A 14218-nucleotide genomic window follows, 5' to 3' on the forward strand; every position below is an offset into this window, starting at 1 on the left:
ACAGGCAGTGCAGCATTTGCACTGCTCAAAATGCAATGTAGTCGAAGCAAAATTCCAAGTATGATTGATACTTGGCCAATAAAATTATTCTTATTCTTATTCTTATTATGAACCAGGGGCTGAGCAGGGGGGCGGGCTGCCCCAGGTAGTACCCTGGGGGGGGGACACTCGGGGCAGGGCCCCACCCCCCGCGATCGGCGCCTCCAGCCAGCGGCGGAAAAAGCCACTGAAAGGGGGCGGGAAAGGAAGACAAAGCAGGTGCTTTCAAGCGCCTGCTGTGTTTTCCTCCCCCCCCCTTTCAGCGGCTTTTTTCACCGCTGGGCTCCCTGGGCGGAGCCGGGGTATGGAGAGGGGTGGGCCAGCGAAGAGGGGTGTCACCCCTCCTCGCTGGCCCACCCCTCTCCATGCCCCGGCCCGCAAGCAAGCCAGCGGCGAAAGCCAGACAGCGGCTCCGCAAGCCAGCTAGTGCCATGGAGAGGGGCGGGCCAGCGAGGAGGGGTGACACGCCAGCCACAAGCGTGACGCCCCTCTTCGCTGGCCTGGGCGGAGGCGTCGCTCTGTGCGCAGGCATCATGATGTGCCCCAGTGGCTTGCTACGCCCCTGTTATGAACTACCGTAGTTTGGTTAAACAAAGTTCGCTGAATTAGTTCAAAAATCCTTGAAAGTAGTTCCCACCATTGCCGGGTGAAATGAAGGTGAATTAAGGCCACGTTCACACCATACATTTAAAGCGTTGTGATATCACTTTGAACAGACATGGCTCCCCCCCCCAACAAAGAATTCTGGGAGCTGTAGTTTGCCAAGGATGTTGAGGATTGGTGTGAGACCCCCTGTTCCCCTCCCAGACCTACAGTATCCAGAGTGGTTTAACAATCGATTCCTTTTCACAGGGAACTTTGAGATTTTTGTTATCTCTAATGCCTGGCTATGGGAGAGGATTTGCTGCATGGCTTTAAAGTGCACATGCACTTTGGAACTCCCTGCCTATTGACATAGGGCAGGCACCTTCGCTGTATTCTTTTCAGTGCTTGCCAAAAACACTTTTGTTTAGGCAAGCGGCCTGTCCAGACACGTAGAATGCCGGCACATGCTTTAATCTGGTTTTTAGCTTATCATTGATCTTAATTATTATATTTTTACTGTTTTAAATCATTGCTTTTAACTGGTTCCCAATGATAATTTTATTATTTATTTATTTTGTAAAACACTTTAAGGTTTTATTACAATCAAGCGGTATATAAACGCTGTGAAATAAGTAAGCAAACAAATGATTCCTATTTCTCCTGTTCATCTCCCACATGACTGTAGAGATGACAGGGGAAGGAGCAGGCCGCTTGTCTGACTCCAGAGCAATCCCTTTATGCAACTGAAGGCCGCCACGCAGCAGGGGTGCCTCTGTTGAAAAGGCAAATAAGATTTAAATAGAGATAATCCCCGAGGAAAAACTCTGTGGAGCCCAGGTCACCATCAAATAAACCGGTTAACTTGCACAGAAGAGTAATGTTTGAAACTTATAAAATCTGACAGACGCCTGATGAATGGGAACTAGCTGACAGTATGAAAAGAGGAGGAAGTAAAATATTAGGTTTCAGTGCGTGTTAAGGCCAAGCTAGATGTGACGTTCGCCATCAGGTGCATACCTGGTTTTTGTTAAATAAATAGCTGCCAAGTGGGTTAGGGGAGAGATAGGACCAGGGAAATGTTGTTGTGGCGCCCTTTTCGGTTTGACGCTTAGTGCAGGTGCGCCTTTCGTATCCCCCTAAATCTGCCTCTGCAGCTGCTGTTCACAATAGTACTACTTAACAAAAATACATAAAGAAAAGGAAAACTCTCATTGCCTCAATACCTGGAAAAAGAGTCATGGGTGTTATGGTTGACTAGCGATATGAAGTTGCCTTATACAGAGTCAGACCGGTGCCTAGCTCAGCATTGACACAGAACCTCTGGCACTCCAAATGTTGATGGACTCCAGCTTCCATCTGCTCTAGACAACATGACTAGTGGTCAGGGATGATGGGAGACGTTGTCTGGCAACATGTTGGAAGGCCACAGGTTCCCCAACCCTGGGCTTCCTTAACTTGACAGTAGGTCTCCAGATCTTATGAAGCATCTTCTCAAGCCTTGCTCCTTTGTGAGAGAAGAAACCAGTGATTAAAACTGAGATCTTCTGCATCTGCAGCATAGCTTCTAAGTTCCAGCCCTTCCCTGCATAAAGCATCTCCTTTTAATTCCGGTTCTATAAACTGATCTTAGTTGGGCTTTCCCACCCCCCTCCCCTCTTACTCATCACTTCCTTTCTGTTTCTTCTTCATTTCTCCCATCCTCTCCCGCCTCTATCTACTACTTGCAACAACAAAAAAATGCACAAAGAAAGTTACCGGTAAGTGTTGCTCTAACTTCAGAGGACAACTTCTCGTTTTGTATTTGAAACTTCTCGTTTTGTATTTGAAACAGAGATGGGTTCTCCAAATCCTAATTGTGAATTTTCCACAGCATGTCTGGTTGTGAATTCTCCAAATCCTATCGAATTTATGACTTGCTGCAGCTGTGTCCCGTTCTTCAATATGAGGAAGCTCAAAGCAGCACAACAATGCCGCCAAGCAGGTTAAATTGAATAAGCCCAAACCCACTTAATTGGCTTGGAGTGGGGATTTGAACTTATATTCCCATATCTCCCCAATCAAGGCGCCTAAATATTTATAAAAACATGTCATAACTATACTATATCAAGGCTCTTAATTTGCACATCACAATGAATCGGTGTTCCTGGTTTATTGTACTGCTGGATCACTCCTGCTTTGCTCCTCCCCTCCCGCATGAGCGAAACAAACCTTGAAGTGGAGATGATGACACTGCCAGTCACTACAACAACCCAGTCTTTTTTGACCTTGGGTCCCCAGATGTTGTTGGACTACAACTCCTATCATCCCTAGCTAGCAGCACAGGGATGATGGGAGTTGTAGTCCAACAACCCCTGGGGATCCAAGGTTGAGAAAGGCTGCTGTAGACTAGACTGAGTTAGATGGACCAAGGTCTGACATGGTGGAAGGCAGATTCCTATGTTCCTATGATACTCCAGCGTCCTTGCAGAATTGAATGTACCAATTGGCTGAGAAAGAAATACTTTCAGGGATTGAAAGCAGATGTTGTCTGTGCCTCTGACCCGCGATGCCTGGCATATATGCTCAGTGGGAGGGTGGGTGACTAATCTATGGAAAACTGCAGAAGTCCAGGCAAAAATGAGTCATGCAAGAAAACTGCCTATTTTACTCAATTCCAAAACTGTGTTCTGCGGTTCAAGAACTTATCTGGGGTTTGTAACAGTTGATTTGCTTTCTGAAGGGAGAACAGCACAGAGATGGAGTGGTTGGTTGGCTTTCTAAGATTCAGGCAAGGCTTTGCATAGCTGGTATTTGCTTTTTGTTAGGGTTGTTTTGAAATATGAAACACTCAGGGCCGATGTTGTTATGAAAAGGAGCTGAATGGCTGGATCATCTAGGAGCAGTTTTAATTATCCTGGAGCACATGGCTTTGAGATCCTTCCAAAATTTTGGTGCCCGGAGCAATTTTTTATCAGATAGTCTTCTCTAATAAGTTTTCGCGCGGTGCAAACAAGAACAGCATTAGCATAGATGCGCTTTCATCCTACAATTACCGGTAATGCTGCTACCATGCCATTGAGGATATGATTGTGCTTGTCAACTTCTTTTGGCAGGGGGCATCCTGCAGAACTTGCAATTAATTTCTAACTTCAAAAACAATTAAGCCTTGCCACAAAGTCCCCTGCTGGTTTGCCAGGTGATCTGTTATTAAGGTTTGCAAAGAGTACGCTCAAAAGAGCAGCCGTTTTTAACTTTTTGCAGTTTTAGGCTGGTGAATTCAGCCACAGCAGTATGCTTCTGCGTGCTGCTGCATGAAAAAGAATAAACAGAGCTTACACCTATTTGCTTTTATTTGATTTAACATAATTTATATGCTGCTCGGTTGCAGCAAAACCCTGTAAGCGGTTTACAAGACAAAAAGTTGTGCAGACCAATCCTAGTGACTCCCATGTTGTGCCCTTGAATTGCTTGTGCCGTGTTAGATTAATGCTGTCAACTCCCAGCATTAGGCGTAGCTTTCAATAATTGTTACGATGCAACAAGGTTGTTGTTGTTGTTCAGTCGTTCAGTCGTGTCCGACTCTTCGTGACCCCATGAACCAGAGCACGCCAGGCACGCCTATCCTTCACTGCCTCCCGCAGTTTGACCAAACTCATGTTAGTAGCTTCGAGAACACTGTCCAACCATCTCATCCTCTGTCGTCCCCTTCTCCTTGTGCCCTCCATCTTTCCCAACATCAGTGTCTTTTCCAGGGAGTCTTCTCTTCTCATGAGGTGGCCAAAGTACTGGAGCCTCAACTTCAGGATCTGCCCTTCCAGCGAGCACTCAGGGCCGATTTCCTTAAGAATGGATAGGTTTGATCTTCTTGCAGTCCATGGGGCAACTCACTCCAGTATCCTTGCCAAGAGAACTCCATGGACAAAGATGCAACAAGGACCACTCAATTAAAAACGTTGTGGGCAGGATTCAACTAAGGAGCTGCGTCAGCAGAAGCCTGAAATTGGCTGGGGGTGGGTAGGTGGGAGGACCCCCAGAACAGTGTGCAGGGGAGCAGAGGGAGGGGGGATCTTCCCACCTGGCAAACTGCAGTGTTTTAATTCCACCCCTTGTAACTTAACTGCCATTGTCCAATATTTTATTTTTTCCCATTTTTAGGGCAAAGGGGAATTTGTGTACCAGTAACCTTAACTTATACTATATCGCTTTGGGGATCTTATCAAAACTAACCAGTGCTGCTGAAATGTTAAAACAGGATTTGTGGCTATCGTATAGGAAAGAGTAACCGTCGTGCATTGTGGAAGCAATAACAGCAACATTCTTTTCAATCACTTAATGCGTTGGGGAAATCCCCGAGATGAAATTAATCTATGAGATTGTCTGGTGTTGCATTTCCCCGCCGGTTTCCTAAGCAATATTAAAACGAAACTTAATCTGTATTTAGGGTGGTTGGGTGTCCTGCATTTCAGAGGACGGGGCTCTGTTTTAACAGCTGCCAGAAGTCCTCTATTTGAAGACACCCTTTATTTGAAGAGCTGTCCGGTCAAAGTCTGATTTAAAGATAAAGATCCCTAAGAAGGGAGCATAGGGGCCTTGAAGTGACCTCTCAGCAGGTAGCAGGTCACTTCAGGATGACAGACTGACTGAGCAGGCAGGCAGACAGGTCACCAAGTCAACCATCCTTTGAAATACAGTTTTTGCCCGGTGTTAGCAGACACATGCCCCTAGTTTTGAAGTGCTCTGATTCTTGATTGCTGTCTGCGGTAGGAGAGGAGCCAATTCAATCTGGTGATACCAGGTAAACATCAGTGCAAGAGCTCTTCTGTCCTTTGAAATATTGATAATATATATAACTCTTATTTCAGGGAAGTGAAGCTGGCTTCATAGATTTGGGCTGTTTCACCAGACACCTGTTAAGGATTATAGCCTGAAAGTTGGAGGTAAGTTCCATGTAATATTTACTGGCAGTTCTGAAAGAACTAGCAAAATGCCCATTATTATTTTTTTACAAGCTGGATGTATGTAAAGGGAGGGTCTGCACAATGCAGATAACCCGTGGCTGTCTTTTTCAGATTACAAAGGGCATGGTTATTCAGGAGGCTTTTGTCTGCTAAGTATCTGCTGTTGTTGTTTTTTTTAACGTAATGTTTTGCTGCGGTCTGTGCCTTTTTGTTGTGCTTCTTAAACTATTTGATGGTTGCATTTTTGTTGCACATCATGACATTGCCATTTTAAATTGTTGCAAGCTACTCTTCACAATGCATTCGCGCTTAAAGAACAGAACAGTGTTATAAGAAAAAAAAACTGCTCCTTTTCCCCTTATGGGGTATCCAAGAGCCCGTATAGAGTCCTTATGTCGGTTCTCCATCGGTAGGAGAAAATAACAGAGGCCAACCAGAGAATATTGAGAAGCAAAGCAGCTAGTAAGCATGATCTTTATTAAACTGTTGCAAAAAGGGTCCCCCGCTCACCCCACGCAGGTGGGGAGGAGAGGAACCCAGAATATTGGTGTGCAAGCTCTTATATAGACTTTTGAAATTGCCTAACCTGTAGCTCAAGACCACTCCTCAAAACATCATACATATATTACAGAAAGAGGTGGTCCCCAGCAGAAATTTGAGTGTGTTGCTTCTCTCCTGTCTGCCAGGATACCTGATAATACGTTATCTGACTGCCTTTTCTGGGTAGCCTGGCCATTCCTTTGAGATGGTAAATACTTACCGGTAGTTCCTGAATCTCTTACGCTTATTGATAGTTCCCTCCAGTAGCACCTTAGAGACCAATTAAGTTTGTTATTGGTATGAGCTTTAGTGTGCATGCACACTTCTTCAGATACCATGTTTATGTGTATTGGTCTCTAAGGTGCTACTGGAAGGATTTATTAAAATATTTTGTTTTGTTTTGACTATGGCAGACCAACACGGCTACCTACCTGTAACTAGGCTTATTGATAGTGTGCTCAGCTTAACAGATGCTTGCCAGACTGTATTTACAGGGAGGTGTATTTACAGGGAGGAGTCCAAAGACAATTGGAAAACTTTTCCCATTTCCTTCTTCCTTGCAGAGAAATATTTGAGGTCAATTTGGGAGAGTCAAAATGGCTTCAGCATTGTTCTCCTGTACTATTTCAGATGCGTGGTTTATATACTTATGTATGTGTTTGCCTTGTACATTTATGAACATTTATTGTGTGTCTGTTTGTTTGTGTGTGTGTGTGTGTGTGTGTGTGTGTGTGTGACCTTAGAATTCCTATAACAGACTCCGAGACCAGAGGGAGGAGAAGGTGCAACAGGACTGGAAGAAATTTAAGGACTATTTAAAAAATCTTGTAAAATTGGATATCTGAGCAGAATTAGCTTGGTGAATTGGCTTTAGCTAGTTGATGTTAGATAAAATTGTATACAAGAAGTATTGTTATGAACGATTTAAATGTTTAAGAATGTTTTAGGATATGTAGTCTAAGTAATGAACTATATTTGATTAATTAATGTCTTAATTAAGAAGAGTGGTAAATGTTAAGAAAAAAGATACAAAGTTACTAAAGTATATTGATATTGAACACAGTTGAGGGAGCGGGGGAAGTCCCCCCTCAAAGAAGATAGAAACTAGAATTAAACAATGATAGGTTATTGTTCCTGTTTATGTAGGTATGTATAAGTTTTCTTTTATTCTTTGTTTTTCTGTTTGATGTGTTTATTATGCTTTCTTTATTGTGTGTTTGTGTATGTATTGTGTTTTTGTTGTTTAATGTGAAAATAATAAAATATCTTTAAAAAAAAAGAATTCCTATAACAATAGAAATACCAATCTTAATGTACATAAATAACATGCATATGTATTTTCCCTTTTCCACTCAGCTCCTCGATAAGGCGCTGCTTGGCATTTTTACCCCGCCCTTTCCTCCAAGCAAGCATTTCAAGAAAGTGTGCAGTAGTGGAGGCAGTGCAGTGTAGTGGTTAGAGTGTCGGGCTAGGTTCCCCCACCTCAAAGGAGCCTCTTTTATAAATGAAGCACAAGTGGACAGGAATCAGCAAGTTCACTTCGGAATGAATGAAAGGAAGGAAGGAGCAGCATTCCTATGTCATCCAAGCAGCCTCAAAGTTCTTAATATCTAGATTAGTACTAACAAGTGTGATAATTATCTCAAATCATTTGATCCAGACAATCCTATGGACATCGGCCAGTTCCAGGTTGTCGCCTGTGTATAACGTTTGAGGCACTCCAGCATATTTTGAGTAGCTTTCTCTGAAGGAAACTCAGAACGCTGATCATTTCCAAATGGGAAACGCTCTGAAAAAGTTGTAATGCTGGAAAATGCCAGGATTGCTCCAGCTAAGGTTTACTCAGCGTCATTAGGCTCAGGTTTGCCATGCCCATTAATTTCAGTGGGTAAAATTTAGTTGGCAGCAACCCATTATCTCAAACAAGGACCAATGTCAATTTCCTGCAGCATTTCTTATCTCCATGTTTTTATATTTGCATAAGAATTGGGTTTTGGATGGCAGTCAGGTGCGGAACGTGGGGTAATCTGAGACATGCTGGAGCTATTTAGGAGCCTTGTACAGTATAGATGTTTGGCTTAAATGTGTATTTAAAAAAGGAGTGCCAGGTATTTTCAGAAGCCCGCTTTTGTTTTGTTTTTTTCATCCGAACAGCTTTGGTAACAAAGAGTGGATTAGGAAAAACATTCTGAAGCATTGCCATTCTTTGAGCACTCCTCCAGATTTTGAAATGCAATTTCAGATCACAGAAGTGCAACTGTAAATATGTGACGTTTTAAAATGCATACAAAATGTGTATTTCAGGGGGAAAGCACTGAAATGTGTACAATGTGTACAATTTCATGCATTCTTTCTGAAAGGCTGCAGAAAGCTGGATAAACATGACTGAGCACCAGCAAAACTGACATGCAACAGACTTTGGTTGGTCCATCCCATCTTTATTTGGTAAAGCCATGTTGATAGATTGAGATGTAGGTATTTTATTTGCATCAGCCTTTGGAAATACAAACATGTACATACAAGTTGTGGGAGTGTTCAGGGAGGCAGGACAGGATATATTGTTTAATAATATCCTTCCTAACTTGCGCTAGCAAGTTCTAGTTACAGGTAGTGTTGGTCTGCCGTAGTTGAAACAAACAAACAAAAAAAATCCTTCCAGTAGCACCTTAGAGACCAACTAAGTTTGTTATTGGTATGAGCTTTCGTGTGCACACACACTTCTTCAGTTCTATAACTTAGCAGAGTTTTAACATTCCCTTTTTAAATACACAGTGGTTAGCTTGTTCCAAGCTTGTTTAAGCTTCTCAATATAGGATTCCTGGTAATCCCCTTCACTCTCCCTTAAAAAGAATAGATACAACACAATCTTGTGTAAAAGTATAAAAGAAGTTTACTCACACATTCAGTTCACCGATGGATCCCTGAAGGCAGACTTAGTTACAAAGTATATACACGTGGAATCGATCCCATAAGGAGATACAGTCATACCTCTGGTTGCGATCGCTGCGAGTTGTGCGTTTTCAGGTTACGGACACACCGAACCCGGAAGTACCGGAACGGATTACTTCCAAGTTTCGGTGCTCACGCATGCGCAAAAGCGCTAAAATCACACTTTGCGCATGTGCAGAAGTGCCGAATCGCGACCTGTGCGTGCGCTGTGGGTTGCGAACTCTACGGCTTGCGAACGTGCCTCCCGCACGGATCACGTTCACAACCTGAGCGTCCACTGTAGTCCCTTTGTGCTCTGTTGGCTGGAAGCCAACAGGGCATCTCTAGCAAAAGAGATGTTGCTTCTACGAGGAATGGAGTCAGAGAGAGAGAGTGGGCTTTGTTCCTGGTCCTTTTGTCACCTGGACAGGTAAGGTCTCGCCCATCTCTAGTCACATGCAGAGGAAGTTTGTCCCAGCCTACGAGGAAACAGGAAGTTTTCTACTGGCTGGTGCAAACATCCCCTTTCATGTCCACTCTAGGAATGTTGAACTTGACTGCTATGTGTTTCACATCCCACACCAACTAAGCAGGTAAAACTACCAAACTAAATTAAAACGCCAGCTGGTGCAACGTGTGTACAAAATATAAACATAAAAACACCACTAAGCAGATAAAAATCACCATGCTCAATTAGAATTTTAAAATTCTACAATTTAAAATTCAGGACATTGTTGAGATACATGGTTGCCAAGGATTTTGAAGTTTTTGCTGTGACAACCTTTCCTTGATCTGTCCCTCCTTGGGTGACATGGTAGAGCCATGTCAGTTAAGCCACTTTTAAACCACTTTAACTTTGTCGTGTAAATGTGCTGCCAGTGGGCAAAACAGTTTCAGCCAATGCAGTTGAGCATGTCTTCCATCTGATATGCTTAAACCACCCAACTGCCCCTTCATGCCAACTTTCTCCTGCAGCCCAAAACAAATCCACCTCTACGCTTATGTAATAAGACAATATAGACACAAAAATAACTCCCCAAAATACACAGAACACCAGCAGTGACGTCTTGCAAGGTTCTCAGGATTGCATGACAAATATTGACAATGAAGGTGTCAGTTCACCTTCTCAAGGATCACTTGTTCCAGCGTCAATATAATTAACAGTCGAAACAAAATAGAAAATTCTTTCCAGTAGCACCTTAGAGACCAACTGAGTTTGCATGCACACGAAAGCTCATACCAAGAACAAACTCAGTTGGTCTCTAAGGTGCTACTGGAAAGAATTTTCTATTTTGTTTCGACTATGGCAGACCAACACGGCTACCCACCTGTAAATATAATTAACAGGTATACCTTAAACAGAAGAAAACACCGCTCTGGATTTTGCAGTGCCTTGGATAATAAAGATTTCTGAGTGCAGTCATACCTTGGAAGTCGAATGGAATCCGTTCCGGAAGTCCGTTCGACTTCCACAATGTTCGGAAACCAAAGCGCGGCTTCTGATTGGCTGCAGGAAGCTCCTGCAGCCATCGGAAGCTGCAGAAGCCCCGTCGCACATTCGGCTTCCAAAAATAGTTCACAAACCAGAACAATCACTTCCAGGTTTGCGGTGTTTGGGAGCCAAAACGTCTGAGCATCAAGGCGTCCGGCATCCAAGGTATGACTGTATAATGCATATTTGGACTGGGTTTTCCCCCCTACTTCATCTGCATAAACAATTTTAAATACCTTTCTGTGGTTGTTATTTGAATTTATATCCCACTCTTTCTTCCAAATGAGTCAGCAAACAATAAGCAATAAAATGATTTTAAAAACCTTTAAAACAATTTCAATTCAGCTGTAGACTGGGAAAGATCTCAGTTTCAAAGGTATTCCGTAAGCACCGAAAAGGCAACAGAGACAGCACTATTGAATCATAGAATTGTAGCATTTTAAGGGCCTATATATTCCCTATATTGTGCAGAATGGTCCTCCTGATATCCTGGCCTCTTGAGATGTTTTGCCCTTATGTGAACAAGCTCCAAAGAACCACAGACCCTTGTACAGATTCCAAATTCTATCCTCCGCCATAATTCTCAATTTCCTAACCTTGTTTGTGACAGACCTTAGTTTTCTAGTTTGTCTGAACAGTAAACTATGGTTAGAGCTTGCCTGCAGACTAGGATCACAAATCATGATCATAGGCTGGATTGCAAATAAGGTTTCTGTTTGTGAAATGCCCCAAATTTTTGGGTAGCTGTGCAGTCGTTGCTCATAGCCAGTTCCTGCAGTTCACTTTGCTAAGATTAGTCATTTAAATTAAGTTGCCACTCAACTGAAAATGTAAGCCTCTGGGCTGGGCTTGTGCTTCTCCAATAATTTTTGTAGTGTCTAGTGTTTGAGATGATGAAAGCATTAGGGTGGCCCATGGTGCCTTGTGATGGGGGAAGGGGGAAACGTCTCTGATAAGATCTCTGTTTTTCTCAGAAAGGAAAAGCCAACTGGGGGGTGGAACATGCTTAAAACTGTGTGTCTGTCTGAACAGTATATTCTCAGAGCTAAAAATAGGGCACTTTGAGACAGGGGGAAGAAATAACCCCAAACATGAAGTAGAAAGCCAAACAGATTACCGGTAATAGTTATTCTCCTTTTTGTTGTTGTTGTTGTTGTTGTTGTTGTTGTTGTTGTTGCTGCTGTATATAGAGTAACTGGGAAGTGAAACAAGCACAAATAATTCCATTAAGCTCCTGTGAGCCCTGCTGACAGCTGCATCTGGGATGCTTTCACATCTGCCAAGGCCTGCTGCTGATGCATTCTGGGAATTTCTAGCCCCAGCTCTGTGCTGCTGCTGGGCACTCTGCCCCCACAGCCAGATAAGCCTAACAGGGCCCACTGATAGGCAAAGGGACAGAGGAACCTTTGCCCAGCGCACCCTCAAATGTAAATCTAGACCTGGTCCCACACAATATATCATGAAGTCTTTAAGGCCTTATACAGATCCTATGGACAGTTGTACTTACAACTGTCCAGAGCCTTTTCGGTGGTGGCTCCCAGATTTTGAACTCCTTCCTTAGGAAAGCTAGACTGGCTCACTTCTTGCTGTCTTTCCACCAGCAGGTGAAAACCTTCTTGTTCCAACAGGCTTTGGGGAACTGACCGCTTTTAATGAAAGGGCTGGTGTTGCGCTGTTTTCATTTTAATTATTGGTATGGTGTTAATATATTTATGTACCCGGTATATAGCTTTAATTCTACCAGTGTTTAATTGTTTTTTAATAGTTGCTTTTTCTATGTTTTTAGTGGTCCTTATTCTTATCTGTATGCCACCTTGAGTCCCGTAAGGACTGTGAATAGCTCAGTTGGTAGAGCATGAGAATCTCTGGGCCATGGGTTCAAGCCCCACACAGGGCAAGAGATTCCTGCATTACAGGGGGTTGGACTAGATGACCCACATGGTCCCTTCCAACTCTACAATTCTTGGGATTCTAGGATTGCGGTGTTAAAAGGCAAGCTATAAATAGATAAAGAAAAGCAAGCAAGCAAACAAACATGCTTGAATAGTGGGGCTTAGATTGAAGGTCTGAGGTGGTACCTGTGGCAGAGACTGGGATCAGGCCTCAGACTTGAGCTTCCTCCCCTGATGTCTTTACTGTCAGGAGAAACTGCTGAATTAACAAAGAGATTCTGCAATCATTTAAAGACATCACAAAATGAAGTGATGGCGGTAGTTCTAAATTTGATGGAATTTCGCTTCACTTTTTCCAAAGCCTTTTGTGATGCATTTCTTGTTACCTTCCATCTGAAACCAAACCATCATATAGCAAAAACAAAATAAAAAAATAAAAAAATTCCTTCCAGTAGCACATTAGAGACCAACTAAGTTTGTTCTTGGTATCAGCTTTTGTGTGCATGCACACTTCTTCAGATACACTGAAACAGAAGTCACCAGACCCTTATATATAGTGAGAGGGTGGGGAGGGGTATTACTCAGAAGGGTGGTGGGAATGGGGGATTGGCTGATCGGTGTGGTAAACCTGTTGACGACTGTTAACGACTGCAATTGGTCTTATAGGAAAAAGCAAGGGGTGAGATGGCTAAAGATAGCTTTGTCATGTATAATGAGATAAGAATCCAATGTCTTTGTTCAGACCAGGTCTCTCCATGGTTTTAAGTTTGGTAATTAGTTGCAGCTACTTTGAGAACTTGTATAGAATGTCCTGGGAGACTGAAGTGTTCTCCTATTGGTTTCTCTGTCTTGTGATTCCTGATATCAAATTTATGTCCATTTATCCTTTGGCGTAGGGTTTGGCCTATTTGTCCAATATAGAGAGCTGAAGGGCACTGTTGGCATTTGATGGCATACACAGTGTTAGCAGACACAGAGAACATCCAGCCCAGTGGCCTTAACTAGGCCCAACACAAGCCAAACTTTGCCTGCAAGGCTATTTCCCCCAAAGTCACCTGCCCTGTACCCAGCATCATGTTTGATGTCCGGTGAGGAGCAATGTGGAACGTGGCTCCAAAGAAACGTTTGGGAGCTGAAAGTGAGCTCCCAGCTGTTCTTCTGCAAGCTGGGTTCGCAAACAGTGCCAAGTTCATGGGGTGGGGTGGGGGGCTCACTGTCACCGCCAATTAGATGATCAGCCATCAGCCACCCCCGCTTGTCTGCTTGCAAGATAAAAATGCTTAAGAATCCCTTGCTCAAGCAGTCAAAGGTATTGCGGAGGTTGCTGGCTTTCCATCATTAGGGAGATTACTGATTAATAGTCCTTAATAGACAGTCAATGTCTCTCGAAGGAAGCTAATGCTTAGATTTAGTGCCGGAGAGAGATATTGGCCTCCATGGAAGGAAGGGCACAAAGTTATTTGAAAATTCAGGGTGGGAGGGGGAGAGAGATTTGGATAGAAATAGTGGTGGCCCCAGCCATTTTTTGTTTTCTTTCCGGTTTTGAACTTTATTTTAGCTCAGCTTTGTATTGCCCATCTTAGACACAATGTAGTTATGCTCACTGTCACTGGCAAATGGAGAGCCAAATGTGACTGGGGGGGGGGGGGCAACCAAAGCAGTTTCTGTGCCAAAACCGGGCCTAAACCCCAATTGAAATGGTAAGGTTTTCAGTGGCTGCTCATGTGTAACCAGGCTGATGCAGAAACTTCTGAAACTAAGTTTCTTTATTGTGCAATTATATACAGTGCAGCTAAGGAAAAGAC

At 43.3% G+C, this 14218-nt stretch overlaps 1 protein-coding gene across 2 annotated transcripts in view; it reads left to right on the top strand.

The window, feature by feature from the left end:
- SYNE3 (spectrin repeat containing nuclear envelope family member 3) overlaps positions 1 to 14218 on the top strand; it is an 81235-nt gene that overhangs the window by 16163 nt on the left and 50854 nt on the right. Inside the window, exon 2 of one of the 2 annotated variants that reach the window (XM_033140336.1) lies at positions 5466 to 5540. The exons of the other annotated variant lie outside the window; for it this stretch is intronic. The gene's annotated coding sequence lies outside the window, so the exon portion shown is untranslated. The remainder of the gene's footprint in view (positions 1 to 5465; positions 5541 to 14218) is intronic. 2 annotated transcript variants of the gene reach the window in all.

The sequence above is a fragment of the Lacerta agilis genome, chromosome 1 (assembly GCF_009819535.1).
Source record: "Lacerta agilis isolate rLacAgi1 chromosome 1, rLacAgi1.pri, whole genome shotgun sequence".
Classification (NCBI taxonomy): domain Eukaryota; kingdom Metazoa; phylum Chordata; class Lepidosauria; order Squamata; family Lacertidae; genus Lacerta; species Lacerta agilis.